This window comes from Pan troglodytes, chromosome 6 (assembly GCF_028858775.2).
Source record: "Pan troglodytes isolate AG18354 chromosome 6, NHGRI_mPanTro3-v2.0_pri, whole genome shotgun sequence".
Classification (NCBI taxonomy): Eukaryota; Metazoa; Chordata; class Mammalia; order Primates; family Hominidae; genus Pan; species Pan troglodytes.
In genome coordinates, this window is record NC_072404.2 from 59,475,139 (window position 1) to 59,491,557 (window position 16,419).

Below are 16,419 nucleotides of genomic sequence, written 5' to 3' on the forward strand. Positions count from 1 at the left end.
TGTCATCAGAACCCATGTACGTGTGATGAACACTACCTACCAGTCAGGACTCTAAAATCTTAGAAAATCATTAGTAGTAAGCAGGTAGGATAGTATCATTAGAATACATTTTCATCTAAAATTCTAACCATTTCTTTGTATGTTTATGCTCTGAAATAAAAAGATATCATATTACTTCCCATGGCACAACACTTACTAAAGTAAATATAAAAATAAAGGCAGAAAAGATTTTCCCAATATTCATTTTGTAGAAAAGATTGTTTTGTAGCTATTTCATTTTCATATATGAAGTACACATTTGTACATATTATATAGCAAGTCAGAGATAAATTTGTTTTGAGAAGCTAAATTTACCTAAAATCAAAATCGTTTACATTTATGGGCATAATTTATTGCTACTAAGCATCACTTTGATGTGTCCTTATCCTTATTGATCAAAAATATATACATTTACTTTCCTCATTTAGGAATTTTTATGTAGCCGTTTTTCATATGTCAACCCATTTATGGGCAAGCCTTCCTACAAGTCAAATCTGAACACACCAGGCTTACCTGCTGATACCTGTCATGCTTTCCATGACAGGTAAGAATATGGATTTAATGCTTTTCCTTTGCTTCAATTTCCAAGGCAGCAGAGTTGCTCCGTGTGCACTCTCACAGAGACAGCAGTATTGCCTTTAAATATGTATCTATATATGTAGCAGGTTACTATTACACGGTCCAGAAATACACTAACATTGTTTTAATTATCTTCTCAAATGAGGAATTCACATCAGATTTTATTCATTCTGATACTTCCATTATGAGTTTCATAAAATAATAGTATTGAGAAGATAGATTATTGAGGACATTGAAATTAGGAACCATTGATAAAATTAAAAAATGACATTTTTACAGAAACTCATATTCAAAATAGATACACATTTATAAAACAGTGAAATAATCCTTTATTAAAACCATTGCTATCTCAAAAATAAAAATATAAAGCTCCCTTGAAAGTTGTCAGTGTTGGTGATAAGATTAACTTAGAAGGTAAGAAAATAGAGGCCATGGCTCAGGTTGAAAGATAAGATGTTTTCCCAAGTGCCTTTATTCTTGCTGCTAGTGTTTTTGTTTGTCCCTGAGGAAAGTGTACAGACTTAGATTGTTGCCCTCTGAGTCTCTACGGAACAATTAAGAATACGTGAACATGGATTGTCAACCTGTAGAGTCAATGTATTGAACCTCAAGGTCCTAATGGGTTATTATTGTTTATACCTTACTCATTCCAGGTCTATCTAGTTGAGACAGGAGCTCTTAAATTCAGATAAGACTATCATTTATGAATGTTTTGGGCTTCATATCAGTAAATTTTTGTACATTTGAAAGGGTTGCCCAATTATAATTCAATTCCTTTTGAAAAAAAAGTATTCTTCTACTAACAGTTTCTAGCAGGTTTTATTTAAAATAAATGAGAGAAGGGAGTGTGAATATTACCTCCAAAAGCTTATTGGATTCCTGAATCCAAGATATTCATAGTTGTATTTTCCTTTAAATGTATATGAATTTTTACTGTAACTCTCTTCCATTTTCAAACTATCTCAACATATCTAGCACAATGCTCAGAGTATTGTTGCAATATTTAAACTTTGTACATGTCATAAACAGCATTTTAAGAATTACACAGTACAGGCTGGGCGCGGTGGCTCACGCCTGTAATCCCAGCACTTTGGGAGGCTGAGGTGGGTGGATAGTGAGGTCAGGAGATGGAAACCATCCTGGCTAACATGGTGAAACCCCGTCTCTACTAAAAATACAAAAAAATTAGCCAGGCATGGTGGTGGGCGCCTGTAGTCCCAGCTACTCGGGAGGCTGAGGCAGGAGAATGGCATGAATCCAGGAGGCGGAGCTTGCAGTGAGCCAAGATTGCACCACTGCACTCCAGCCTGGGCGATAGTGCAAGACTTTGTCTCAAAAAAAAAAAAAAAATTACACATTACAATGGTAGACTTCTAAATATCGATTGAATGTATGTTTTTAAATGAATTCTGTCAATCATGGATATTTAGTGTGTTTCTCAATGAAAACTAAAATGCTTATATAGCAGAACATTTCTTTTATAAGTTTTTACTGATCTAACAAATGAATAAAGGACCTAAGATATTTCACCCAAATAAAATTTTCATGGGACACTGTGGAACTCCAGTTACGGGATGAGTCCTATGCATAGTCACAGGAAGACCCTTTGCCTGTAAACACCAATTTGGAGAAAGATCTTAGATGCCTAGACAATGCATAGGAACTACAGTGGAGTCTGACATGTAGGGTAATATGTGACTATGACGTATTCACTGGGGATAAATAGACTTCTAAGTGGCCCTAGATGATTTTCTAAATGATCCTAGACAATACTTTATAAATGGACCTAAATGATTGTTGAAGTGTTATTTTAGTTTGAAACAACCAAGACACTATGACCTACGGATGAGATGAGTGATACTAAGCAATGAACAATATTTACTGGAATTCTACCAAATTACAGCAAGCTGTTGCAGCAAACATCCAAATCTCATGTTGAATCACAGTTCCCACAATTCCTACGTCTCATGAGAGGGACTCGGTGGAAGGTAATTGAATCATGGGGGCGGATCTTTTCTATGCTGTTCTCATGATAGTGAATAAGCCTCAGGAAATCTGATGGTTTCAAAGGGGAGTGTTCCTGCAGAAGTTCTGTTATTCTCTCTTGTCTGCTGTCATGTAACATGTACCTTTTGCCTTCTGCCACGATTGTGAGGCCTCCTCAGCCACGTGGAACTGTGAGTACATTAAACCTCTTTTTCTTTATAAATTACACGGTCTCCAGTATGTCTTATCAGCAGTGTGAAATGGACAAAAACATTAGTATACACCTCTGTGCAAATGCCAGCACCCCTCATTTGTGCTAGTAGCTGCAGGTTATAAACAGGAAGAAGGAAGCCTCAACAACAGTCCTGACACTGAACCAAATGATAGAGTGTATCCTTATCCAGAAGTGCACTAGAAACAGGTAAGAAAACAAGAACTCTCAGAACTACTAGTCTGAACCAAGTGGTAGAATGGGAGAACGTGCTGTGGATGACTAGGAGGTCTTACACCCAGGTGCTTCAGGAGCTAAAAGCTGGGGAGGGCCAGGCACGGTGGCTCACGCCTATAATCCCAGCACACTGGGAAGCCAAGGTGGCTGGATCCCCTGAGGTCAGGAGTTTGAGATTAGCCTGACCAACATGGCGAAACCCTGTCTCTACTAAAAAATTTAAAAATTAGCCAGGTGTGGTGGTGTGGGCCTGTAGTCCCAGCTACTCGGGAGGCTTGAGGCGTGAGAATCACTTGAACTCAGGAGGTGGAGGTTGCAGTGATCAAAGATCATGCCACTGCACTCTAGCCTGGGCAACAGAGAGAAATTCTGTCTCAAAAATAAAAATAAATGAATGAATGAATAAATAAATAAATAAATAAATAAATAAATAAATAAATAAAAGCTGGGGAGCACAGTTGTCTCCACCCACCTCCAAGCATCCAAGCATCCAAGTCACTGAAATATAGATCACCTTTTACAGCACGTAACAGGTTTTCACCTTTCCAGGTTATTCAAGTTCTTCATATTTTGTTCATATTACTAAATACTTATCAGGGGACAACTTAAAAGATAGTATTCCCTTTTCAAGACAGTGGGGTAAGAGTTCATGCTGGTTACAAAAATTGTCAGTTCACAAAAGTCATATTTTCTTAGTGTGTTCAATAAACTGACATACATTTATTATTCATTCTACTCTCATCGATTTTTTCTTTGTAAACGGTATTTCACCAAATGTTATTGCATATTTTGCAGACTGTTTTCTCATCACCCTCAGTTTTAAGGTATGCTAGATAGTCTCACAGTTGCTGCATCACTATGATTCTGAGGCAATGACATCCTTGAAAGGATATACTGTACATACTTATCAGTTTAGCCATACTCAAGAAATAAGGTCAAACTAAATTTTTAAAAGACACTCAATAAAATAAAGCATAAATTGAAATTTTTAAAAATGTGTTCCCCTTTTACACTGTTGGTGGGAGTGTAACCTAGTTCAACCATTGTGGAAGACAGTGTGGCGATTCCTCAAGGATCTAGAACTAGAAATACCATAACCCAGTCATCCCATTACTGGGTATATACCCAAAGGATTATAAATCATGCTGCTATAAAGACACATGCACACGTATGTTTATTGTGGCACTATTCACAACAGCAAAGACTTGGAACCAACCCAAATGTCTATCAGTGATAGACTGGATTAAGAAAATGTGGCACATATACACCATGGAATACTATGCAGCCATAAAAAATGATGAGTTCATGTCCTTTGTAGGTACACGGATGAAGCTGGAAACCATCATTCTCAGCAAATTATCGCAAGGACAAAAAACCAAACACTGCATGTTCTCACTCATAGGTGGGAATTGAACAATGAGAACACTTGGACACAGGAAGGGGAACATCACACACTGGGGCTTGTTGTGGGATGGGGGGAGTGGGGAGGGATAGCATTAGATGTACCTAATGTAAATGATGAGTTAATGGGTGCAGCACACCAACATGGCACATGTATACATATGTAACAAACCTGCAGGTTGTGCACATGTACCCTAGAACTTAAAGTATAATTTTAAAAAATGTGTTCCCGACATAATTTTTCCAGGAATAGTAAAAAGAAATATATTAACTAGTTTTGCATTTGTACATTAATATACTTATTTCTATAATGAGACTGTGTTTCAAAGACACTTATTAACAAAGTCTGTTGAAAGCATCAACTATCTTGGGAAATGTCGTCTCCAGATTTGAGTCATGTTTTAGTGTAATGTTTAATCTTATGTGAGGATGTTGGAGAAACTACATCAGGACACTAAAGAATGAAGGTCAAAACCACAAATGCAGGGAGCTAGATGTATCATATATTTAACTTTTTAAATATACTGAGTTATAAGGTCAAAAAATTACAGACAGAACTTCCAGCTTCTGCTGATGGTGTAGGCATCTGGAAAATGTGTCTTTATTAAAATTACATTTAAAAACGAGTGATATTCAGGGTCATGACTTTCTGAACCCATCAGAGAGCTGAAGTGCAGGGCAATTAAATAGTTTAAAATGAAGGAAAGAGAGGTGCCTCCTACAATAACAGAGATGGGCTGCAAACATTGGATGACCTGTGGCAGAGCACAGAAAGAAGGCAAGGATGACAGCTACATGCAGGTAGGAAGAATGTAGCTAAAAGAGTTGGTGGGTTCCTAAAGAGCAAATATAGCTCAGGATGAAAATAGAGTAACTCTAGCGGCCACAGATACAAAGGAAATTTGCTTGCTTGTGTAGAGTTTTCTTTATGGACCAGCTCCAAGATGTGGAGTTGATTTAAATAATGGGATTATGGGCTTTGAACCGCCACTATCATGAAATGAGACTTCTAAAGCCCTCAGGAGGAAGTGAATGCATGGTGCATTTATAAGAAATGTGAATCACTGAGGGACAGAAATTGCAGTGTGGCAGGCAGCTTCTAAAGTGACTGTCAGTGATTCCCCCTCCTGGTATTCACTGCCTTGTGTAATCTTTGCTCCTTTCGTGTGTGCTGGACCTGGGGACTTGCTTCTGATTGTTAGAGCACAGGAAAAGTGATGGAATGTCCATTTAAGATTGGGTTGTAAAGAAAGATTACTTCTGTCCTGCTTGCCAGAACTCTCTGTCTCCAGCTCTTCTTATGTCCTGGTCCTCAAGGTCCACAAGTCGGGGTGACCCACCTGACAAAGGACTAATGGCAGCCAATGCCCAATTGCCAGCAGGGAACTGAGGCCTTCAGCACAACAGCCTTAAGGAATTGAACCCTGCTAACAACTCTCAAGTGAGCTCTGAGGCAGATCAATCCCCCACAAAATCTGTAGCCCCAGCCAGAATCCTGCATGCACCTTGTGAGAGGTCCCTTATCACAGGCCCAGTGAAGCCGTTGCCTGCACACCTTCAAATGATGAGATCATCTGTGTGTTTTAGCTGCTAAATGTGGATTATTTAGGATGCAGCAATAGATAACCAGAATAGATTTAAAAGGTGAGGTGGGAGACCTGAGAAAGACCCCTCAGTGGTACAGCCTGAGAGAGGGAGTGGCCACTGCTATGGAGTGGAATCCAGCTCTGCCTGGGCCCTTCTCCCCTAAAGAGTAGAGGGTTGGGCCAGACCCAGTGGCTGACGCCTGTAATCCCAGCACTTTGGGAGGCCGAAGCGGGTGGATCACCTGAGGTCAGGAGTTCGAGACCAGCCTGGCCAACGTGGTGAAACCCCGTCTCTACTAAAAATACAGACATTAGCTGAGTGTGGTGGCAGGCGCCTGTAATCCCAGCTACTTGGGAGGCTGGGGCAGGAGAATCACTTGAACGTGGGAGATGGAGGTTGCAGTGAGCCGACATTGTGCCACTGCATTCCAGCCCATGAGACGGAGCGAGACTCCATCTCAAAAAAAAAAACAAAAAAAAAAAGGAGAGGGCTGAAGTAACTCCGCGAAGGCAGGGAACACCATATCCTTCGGGGCATATGTAAAGACTAATTGAGGCAGGGAAAGGGAAAAGAACAAACCACCTACCATAGAAGACAACACAAAGCTAAAAGAAAAACAAAACAAAAAAAACAAACAAGTGTCAAATACTTTTAAGTAAATTAAAAATACATATGTTATTAAGTGAACCAAAAGCTGAAAGAATGTATTACCAGTAGACTTACACTATAAGAACTCTTAAAGCGGTTATTTAAGCAGAAATGGTAGCTGAGAGAAGCTAGGATCTACACAAAAGATACAGACTTTTGAAAAACTGTTAAAGTATATGTAAACATGAAAACAGTTTTCTTATTTTAGATAACTCAAAATAGAAGTGCCTGAAGTAAAAATAATAGCAAAGCTTTTGGGGTTTTATTTTATTTTTTATTTATTTTTTGAGACAAAGTCTCACTGTCACCTAGGCTGGAGTGCAGTGGCACTATCTCAGTTTACTGCAACCTCTGCCTCCAGATTAAAGCGATTCTCCTGCCTCAGCCTCCTGAGTAGCTGGGATTACAGGTGCCTGCCACCACATCTGGCTAATTTTTGTATTTTTCGGTAAAGACGGGGTTTCACTGTGTTGGCCAGGCTGCTCTCAAACTCCTGACCTCAGGTGATCCACTCGCCTTGGTCTCCCAAAGTGTTGGGATTACAGGCGTGAGCCACCGTGCCAGGACAGCTTTTTGTTTTTTAACATAAACAGAGGTGAAACGTACAACAAAATAGCATAAATACAGGAATTGGAAATGTAAGAGAATAAGATTCTCATACTGTTGTGGAGCAGCATAATATTACATGAAGGTTGACTATGATTCGTTAGTGTTTATAGTGTGTAAAATAAAATAAAATTTCAGAACCCTCTAAATGTATTATGCTAAGGGGAAAGTTAAGCTCTGGAGACTGAGTCAGTAGCATGTTTGCAGTTCTACTTCTAAGATTAAACTCTCTCATTGCTCTGGTTCCCATAAATGCCTATGAGAGGCCAGAGACTAGACAGCCCCCTTCTTATCATGGACCTTTGCTGTGGATTAACTGCCTGCTTTATCATTCTGTAACTTTCTCAGACCAGGTGGCACCCAAGAGGCCATGACAGTTGTATCTTCAGTGTAGAATGTTATAGGTTCCAGAAACAAAAAGACCACCTCAACTAGTCAGATTTTTGTAACTATGCATTATGCCTTGCAAAGAAAGATGAAATTCTGTTAAACTCCCCTAAGCTTTGCCTATATAAGCAGTCCCAGACTTCTACAGTTTGGAGCACTGACTTGCATTCTTTGGAATCCATGCTCCTCAGGCAGGTGGCTCTTCCTCAAATTTTGTGCTGGAACTAATTTCCTTAAATCAGATTCTGACCTTTCTGATTATTTTAGATTGACCAATGTAAATCCCAAGAAAATAATGAAAAACTCTAAAATAAAGAGGCGTAAATAATAAATAATAGCTAGTAGTGAAGATGAAATGGAATGATAAAATTTACCTGATCAAGAAGCAGGCAAAAAAGGAAACGAGATAAAAAATATGCAAAACAACATCATGATCAATATTTATCCAGTAAACCAAAATTTGTATTAAATAAATGATCCAAATGTATCAATTTAAAAACAGAAATTGTCAAATGGGTTTAAGAAAAAAGGCCTAGTGATGTATTTTTAAAGTCTATTTTAAACATAAAGACACGGATAAGTTAAAAGGATGAGAAAAATAAAAATGCTGGCCGAGTGCAGTGGCTCACGCCTGTAATCCCAGCACTGTGGGAGGCTGAGGCAGGCAGATCACAAGGTCAGGAGATCGAGACCATCCTGGTTAACAAGGTGAAACCCTGTCTTTACTAAAAATACAAAAATAAGCGGGGCGTGGTGGCATGCACCTGTAATCCCAGCTACTCCAGAGGCTGAGGCAGGAGAATTGTTTGAACCCAGGAGGTGGAGGTTGCAGTGAGCCGAGATTGCGCCACTGCACTGCACTCCAGCCTGGGCAACAGAGTGAGACTCCATCTCAAAGAAAAAACAAAAAAAAAAGGCCCAGTAAATGCTAGCCAAGAGACAAGAGCCTCATTGAGATAAAATAGACTTCAGAACCAGAAAATTTATTAGAAATATAAAAGGATAATAAAAGGACCTAATGATAAAGACATCAATTTATCAAGACACTGCAGTCCTAAATGTGTACGCACCTAACAACAGAGCTGCGTGATACATGAGTCAAAAACTGAAAAAACTGAAAGGAGAAATTGACAATTGCTCAAATATATATATATATATATATATATATATATATATACACACACATACACATAATATCATGCCCAAATGTGATTTATCCTGAGAATGCATGCAGAGTTGGTATTTACAAAATGGTATCTCCATATCAATCAATGGAAAATAACAGAGTCCAAAAATAGAGGCATTCATATATGGCTAATTGGTTTTCAACAAAGGTACAAGGGCAATTCAATGGATAGGAGACAGTCTTTTCAAAAAATATGCTTGATCCTTTGAACATTCCTACCTTGATTCACACTACATACTTAATATAAAAATTAACTTGAAATGGATCATATACCTAAATATAAAACATAAAATTATAAAATTTCAAGAGGAAAACAGGATAAAATATTTTTGGCCTTGGTTTAGAAACATGCTGCTATAAAGACACATGCACACGTATGTTTATTGCGGCATTATTCACAATAGCAAAGACTTGGAACCAACCCAAATGTCCAACAATGATAGACTGGATTAAGAAAATGTGGCACATATGCACCATGGAATACTATGCAGCCGTAAAAAATGATGAGTTCGTGTCCTTTGTAGGGACATGGATGAAATTGGAAATCATCATTCTCAGTAAACTATCGCAAGAACAAAAAACCAAACACCGCATATTCTCACTCATAGGTGGGAATTGAACAATGAGATCACATGGACACAGGAAGGGGAATATCACACTCTGGGGACTGTGGTGGGGTGGGGGGAGGAGGGAGGGATAGCATTGGGAGATATACCTAATGCTAGATGACGAGTTAGCGGGTGCAGCACACCAGCATGGCACATGTATACATATGTAACTAACCTGCACAATGTGCACATGTACCCTAAAACTTAAAGTATAATAAAAAAAAAAAAGTAAAAAAAAAAAAAAAAGAAACACATTTCTTAGTTGTAATCCCAAAAGCGTGATCACTGAAATAAAATATTTGATAAACTGTACTTTATTTGTTTGTTCATTTATTTATTTATTTTTGAGATGGAGTTTCACTCTTGTTGCCCAGGCTGGAGGGCAATGGTGTGGTCTCAGCTCACTGCAACCCCTGCCTCCCAGGTTCAAGCAATTCTGTCTCAGCCTCCCAAGTAGCTGGGATTACAGGTGCCTGCTGCCACGACCGGCTAATTTTTTCATATTCTTAATAGACACGGGGTTTCACCATGTTGGCCAGGCTGGTCTTGAACTCCTGACCTCAGGTGATCTGCCCACCTTGGCCTGCCATAGTGCTGGGATTATAGGCATGAGATACTGTGTCTGGCCAACTCTACTTCAATAAAATTAAGATTTTCTGATTTTTAAGAAGCGTTATTAAAAATTAAAAGAGACGATAAAAACTAAGGAAAATGTATGCAAAACACATTTCCAGTAAGAGATTTGTATTCAGAATAAACAAAATCTCACAACTCAATTACAACAAATCGGTGATTATTTAATGTGGGCAGGAAGATGACAACAAAAGGCCACCAGGGAATTCTTTTTTGGTGATGGAGCTGGGCTATTATCTTGATTATGGTGGTCATTACATGGATGTGTACTTTATCAAAACATACAGAGCTACAAATTAAAATGGTTGTATTTTACTGCAGGTAAATTATACCTCAATAAACCTGATAGAAAATAAAATAAAATAAAACTACTGCCAAAAAACCTGATATATATACTATAGCAGAAAACACATTATGTATTTAAACATTTATTTAAAGACAAACAATTAGTTTCTATCTTTATAATTCTCCAACATGTTAATATGTTCTCTGATTTAGAAATATGAAGTTTTCACAAACAACTTAGTAATATAAAATTTTAAAATATGTCATTTAATTTTTGCTAAACAGATAAGGTATGTTTAGTTATATATTCCTTCCAAATTATTTTTCTTACTTGTCACTTGACAATATTTCTATCGGTGTATTATGCTAGTCTCTGGCAAATAGTGATCTTCAAAATGCAGTGGTTTCTAGAAAAGAACTATGGTATAATTAGGATTTTCAATTCTTATGTGCCATTCCTGATACAATAAAAAACAAAAACCAGGCTTTGACGGCAAGCCCATATTATTTTAAATTCCCACTCTTGGTCTTTCTCACTCTTATACCTTTTGAACAAGTAATTTATGCCTTATCTTTGCAAATGTACATTTATATTTATACCACATGGTATTAGTGAATGTTCACTCAATGCGTGAGTAGAACAAGTTTGCCACCGTATCATATATTGTCAATAAATAACAGTTCCTTTTTTTTCTCAAGAGAAAAGCTTGAAAGTTTGTCTCTTTGTATGATGTTCAACTCTTATTCCACAGTTCCTGTGCGAGCCTGGTCTTGTTTGTACGTTGCAAACTAAAGCACATATGGAAAAAAAAAGATTTAGTCTATGTGATTTAAAAAATAATCATCTTTTGAGACCTTTATTTTATACATTTAAAATTAGTGTAATATTTATTTTGCAAAACTTTGAGAAAATTAAATAAAACAATGCTTGGGAAGACAATGTGTAAAATTAAGTGCTATTTGATGATTTATTATTACTATATTAATCAAAGCAAAATTAATATGTGAAAGGCATATTATTGACAAAATCTTGCTAAATAACTCATTCATTTATATATTTCATTAAAATTTAAGCTCTTTTAGATCATTTAGTTTAAAAAGAAAAATAGTGGAATCAAAATGGAGACTGTGAATAAATAATTGGAAAAAACAATTAATATTTAAATCTACTTACATTTCTGTTCAATGTTCTTCAGTTAATAGTAAGTTCAATGTTAGTAGGTGTTAAGACATTTATGCACATTAGATAAAATAAGTATAAGAATGTATATATATACATATAATTTAAAAAGTCATTACAGCCTTCTTTACCAATACCCTTATGAAAAATCCAAATCTTAATTTCAAACTTTATTCAGTGAATGAACTAACCAAGTTGGAAAAACTTGTTGAATTGTTTCAATGACAAAAAATGGTCATATTTGGTGACCAACTGAAAAGAATCATGTCAGGTTGGGAATAGGCCAATGAGGATTAGGCCAATGAGGATTATTTTCCTATTAAGCCATTTATGCCTGAGGTTACAATTTTTTGAATTTTTGTGTTGAGACCTTGGCAATGACCTTGAACGGTAGGATATAAATAACTCCCACAGTCTTAGCGTTCCAATAATGCAACACTAGGCATAAATGGGTTTAGCAAAGATTTGTATCAATTATTTTTTCCTGAGGATGAACTCAGAACAGGAAAAAATATGCAATGTAAAGATCAGAAGCAAAAGAAGTAGGGAAGGCCCTGGTAAAAGTTAAGTAAAATACTAATAAATAGGCCCAGAAATATAAACTAAATATATCTCTTTATTGTGTGATTGTTTAGATCACTGACAGATTAGACCACATTAAAATTAGTAGAGAAAGAGTACATAACTCTAAACTCTCAACTCCTACAGCTAATAGATGAATCCATTAAAGTTGTAAGATACTAGGCCAATATAAAAATTAGTTGTGTTTCTATACAATAGCAATGAACAACCTTAAATGAAGTTAAGAAAATAAACTCCATTTAAAATAGTAATAAAAAGAACATAATACTTAGGAATACATTTAACTGAATAAATATGAATCTTATCAAAACTATAAAACACTGTTGAAGGAAATCAAAGACAATCTAAATAAATGGAAAGGCACCTATGTTCATGGATTGGAAGATAATCTTGTTAACATGGTAATACTCCCCAGATTCAATGCAATTTCTAGCAAAATTCTAACTGCCATTTTGCAGAAATGGATAAGCTGTTCCTTAAATCCATGTGGAAGAGTAAGGGGCCCAAAATAATCCAAGCAATATTGAAAAAATAAAGAACATAGTTGGAGAACTCACAATTCCTAATATCAAAATTTACTACAAAGTTACAGTAATAAATACACTGTGATAGTCATATAGGAATAGATACGCAAAACAATGAAATAGAATAGATCCCAGAGATAAAAGCTTACATGTGTGATTTTGAGGTTACCAAGTACATTCAGTGAGGAAAGAATCATCTTTTCCACAAATGCTGTCGGGACAAATAAATATCTACATGTAAAAAAAATGGATTTGGACTCCTACTTTACATCATATTCAAAAATTAATTCAAAGTCAATCAAAGACCTAAATGTACAAGCTAAAACTATAAAGCTTTAGAACATATAACTATAAATCTTTGTGACGTTGGACTAAGCAAAGATTTCTTAGATATGACAATAGAACCACAAGTGACCAACGAATAAACACATAAATTGAATTTTATCTAAATTAAAATCTTTATTCCATCAAAGAATACTATCAGGAACATAAAAAGACAACCCATGGTATGGGAGAAAATATTTACAAATAGATAAATATATATAATAGATATGAAGAAACTGAAATGCACATGCGTTACTGGTAAAAAATCCAAAATAGTTTAGCAACTATGGAAAACAGTTTTGCAGTTCATCAAAAAGATAAACCTATCCATAGGGTTTAAAATTCCACCCCCTAGTTATACACTGAAAAGAATTAAAAACATGTTTGTGCAAAAACATATATATATATATGTGTGTGTGTGTGTGTGTGTGTGTTGTAGCATTATTAATAATAGCCAAACAGCAGAAAGCCTAACCAAAATGTCTTATCAATTTATAAACAGATAAACAAAATGTGGTATACCTCAGAAACATTAAGGAATAATATCGAGCCATAAGAAATAAAGTCCCAGTGCTTTCTACACCATGGATGAACCTTGAAAACATTGTTAAGTTAAAAAAGAAAACAGACAAATAAGGCCATATGTTGTATGATTCCATTTATATAAAATGTCCAGAATAGTCAAATCCATGAAGCCAAAAAGTAGATTAGTGGATATCCGGGGTTGGGGAAACAGTGAGAGTGGAGAGTGACTTCGAATGGGTATAAAACTTATTTTTTAGGTGTTTCTGCAGAAAGAAAAAGATCAAGCAGGATTACAGGTGTTGGCTGTGTGTGTGCCCTGCTGGCAAAGGAGGTACACAACGAGGGCATATAGGTAAGACACTGACAGCGTCTGCCATAGCATGCATGTCAACCCAAAAGGAAAATACATCAAAGAACAAGTGTCATACTTAAACGGAAAGACAGCGTGGGCCAAATAAAAACACCTGTAAATAATCTGAGTTGTACCAGTTATCCCAGTGAAGTATGATTAAAAGCACCCCTTTTCACTCACAAAGAAGGTGAAATCGTTTAGAAATACAAGATCATGTATTGTATACATGAACACATAAACTACAGTCAATAATAGGACCTCAGGCTGGGTGTGGTGGTTTGCGCCTGTAATCCCAGCACTTTGGGAAGACTAGGCAGGCAGATCAACTGAGGTCAGGAGTTCAAGACTGGCTTGGCAAACATAGTGAAACCCCGTCTCTACTAAAAATACAAAAATTAGCTGGGTGTGGTGGCATACACCTGTAACCCCAGCTACTCAGGAGGCTGAGGCAGGAGAATTGCTTGAACTCAGGAAGCAGAGGTTGCAGTAAGCTGAGATTGCACCACTGTGCTCCCGCCTGGGCGACAGTGAGACTCCATCTCAAAAAAAAAAAAAAAAAGAATTGGACATCAAACATAAATTGTAAATATTTGCATAAACAAAAGTTGAAGTCATCAGAGTAATCCATGCAGTTGCGTGAACTTGACTTTGGAGCACCCAGTGTCTCCTCTGGAGAACACAAAATACCAGAAAACTAGACTCAAGCATGTTTCTGTCATGAGGTATCTTTATTCCTCACCCACCTCAAGATTCATGGCAGACACACCTATAACAAAAGACAGATTCACAAGACAAAAGCATGCATGTTTATTTGACATGTTTTAGATGAAACAGAACCTTCAGAAAGAAAGACTCAAAAAATGAACAAACCTGTATATTTTTCATGCTAGGTTTGATTAAGAAGTCATAGAGTAGTATGATTGGATAAAAAGGCAGGATCTGATGGCAACAAATTGGGGGAACTTAGCAAGTCCTGTTTGTTCAGATTCATTCCTTCCCTCCAGCTACAGGGACAGCACCCCTGGAATTCAGGCTTTAAGATCTGCTTCAGGGAAGAAAGGGTGAGGGAAGGCTGAGAGTGACCTTCTTGCTTTTGCTGTTTTCTCAAATGCCAAGGTTCATATTTTGGAGTAGCCTGTCCTGAATCCCATCTCTGTACAGAAAGACAAAAAGTTTTTGCTCCAAATAAAGTAGTTAATTTATTAAACAAATGATTTCAGCACTTGCATAAACTGTAACTAACCTATTGCTCATACGCACCTGACCAGGAAAGCGGAATGACTTTGTGCTCTAGACAGAGAGATGGGGTGGGCTGTAGGAGGACTCCAACTCACGTAGCTAGGACAGGGCAGAGCTGGGACTTGTACAGAGGCACTTTGATTTTTGAGTCCTGGCTTTTAATCTCCAGGCTATCCCGTTTGTATAAAATTAACTGAAGCATTATATTACCAATAAATTGTCAATCCTTTCCCTGGCCACAAATGAAAGTAATACTTCAAATTTCATTGTTTTATTTGTATTGTTCAAATTTGACTACACAAAATGTTATGTTTTTATTTTCAGCATATTTATTTTATGAATAAACGACCTCATTAATAACAATAGTATTAATTTAAATGAGCTTTGTCAGAGGAATCATTTCTTTAAAGCCAGAATAATAATTTTTAATTAATTTATTTATATTCCCTGGAACTCTCTTTTTTGTTTTATTTCCATTTAATGACTTCACTTAGATTTCCCTTCTGAGAGAAAATTTAGATGTTCAAGAGACTATATTTACCAGGAAAAAATAATTTAGGGTACTTTGAACTTAAAAAAAGACTACGAGTTTTATAAAACAAATAGATTAGAAGTAAACCTAGACGCTTGCTTTCCTACTAATTTACACCTGGGCAAGTCCATAATTTTGATAAACGACGTCTTGGAATAGCCAAGTTATCAGAAGAGAAAGGACAGCTTGGTGGTGTTAGGATTCGCTGAACTGGAGAGGGCTGAGCCCGCAGGGGCAGGTGGTCAGTTACAGCAACAGGACAAACATAGGCACACCTTTCCTCCCTCTATGGGCCCAGGAAGCCAGAACTCAAGCCGAGGAAGCAGTGACTCCTTGCTCCCCGCTTCCCATGGAGTGGAGTCCTAGTCCAGGTTCAGGCAGCTCTGCACAGATGTGGCCGTCTTCTCACCATCAAGGGAGCCCCAAACAAAAGGTTCTTGCGGTTTTCTGGGCCCTGGAATAAAGGAGAAGGGTGAGGGAAGAGGGTTAAGAATGGAAATTGCTGGGGGAGGGCTCAGAGTGGGAAAAGCGTCTCCAATTTTTCTCCATCCTTGTGGCAAAAGGAGGTCTCAGCAGAGGAACTTGAAGAAGACTTTTGACCAAAATCTCAGCTAAAAAGCCTTAGAAATGAAGGGTTGGGAATGTAAATGTGCAAAGACCATAGCCAGCCTGGTCCGGAGGCCTTGACTGCAGCTTCCTTCAGACGATGATGCTGGCCTGCACTGAGCCAGGTGCCCAGGTGCCTCAGGCGAGGCCGGCAGTTGAGGC

General features: G+C 37.3%; 1 long non-coding RNA gene across 1 annotated transcript in view; it reads right to left on the reverse strand.

Annotated features, from left to right (window-relative positions):
• Nucleotides 1-14,519: 14,519 nt before the first annotated feature.
• LOC107976070 (uncharacterized) overlaps nt 14,520-16,419 on the reverse strand; it is a 32,157-nt gene continuing 30,257 nt past the window's right edge. Inside the window, exon 3 of the long non-coding RNA XR_001719711.1 lies at nt 14,520-16,105. This is a non-coding gene — a long non-coding RNA (uncharacterized LOC107976070). The remainder of the gene's footprint in view (nt 16,106-16,419) is intronic.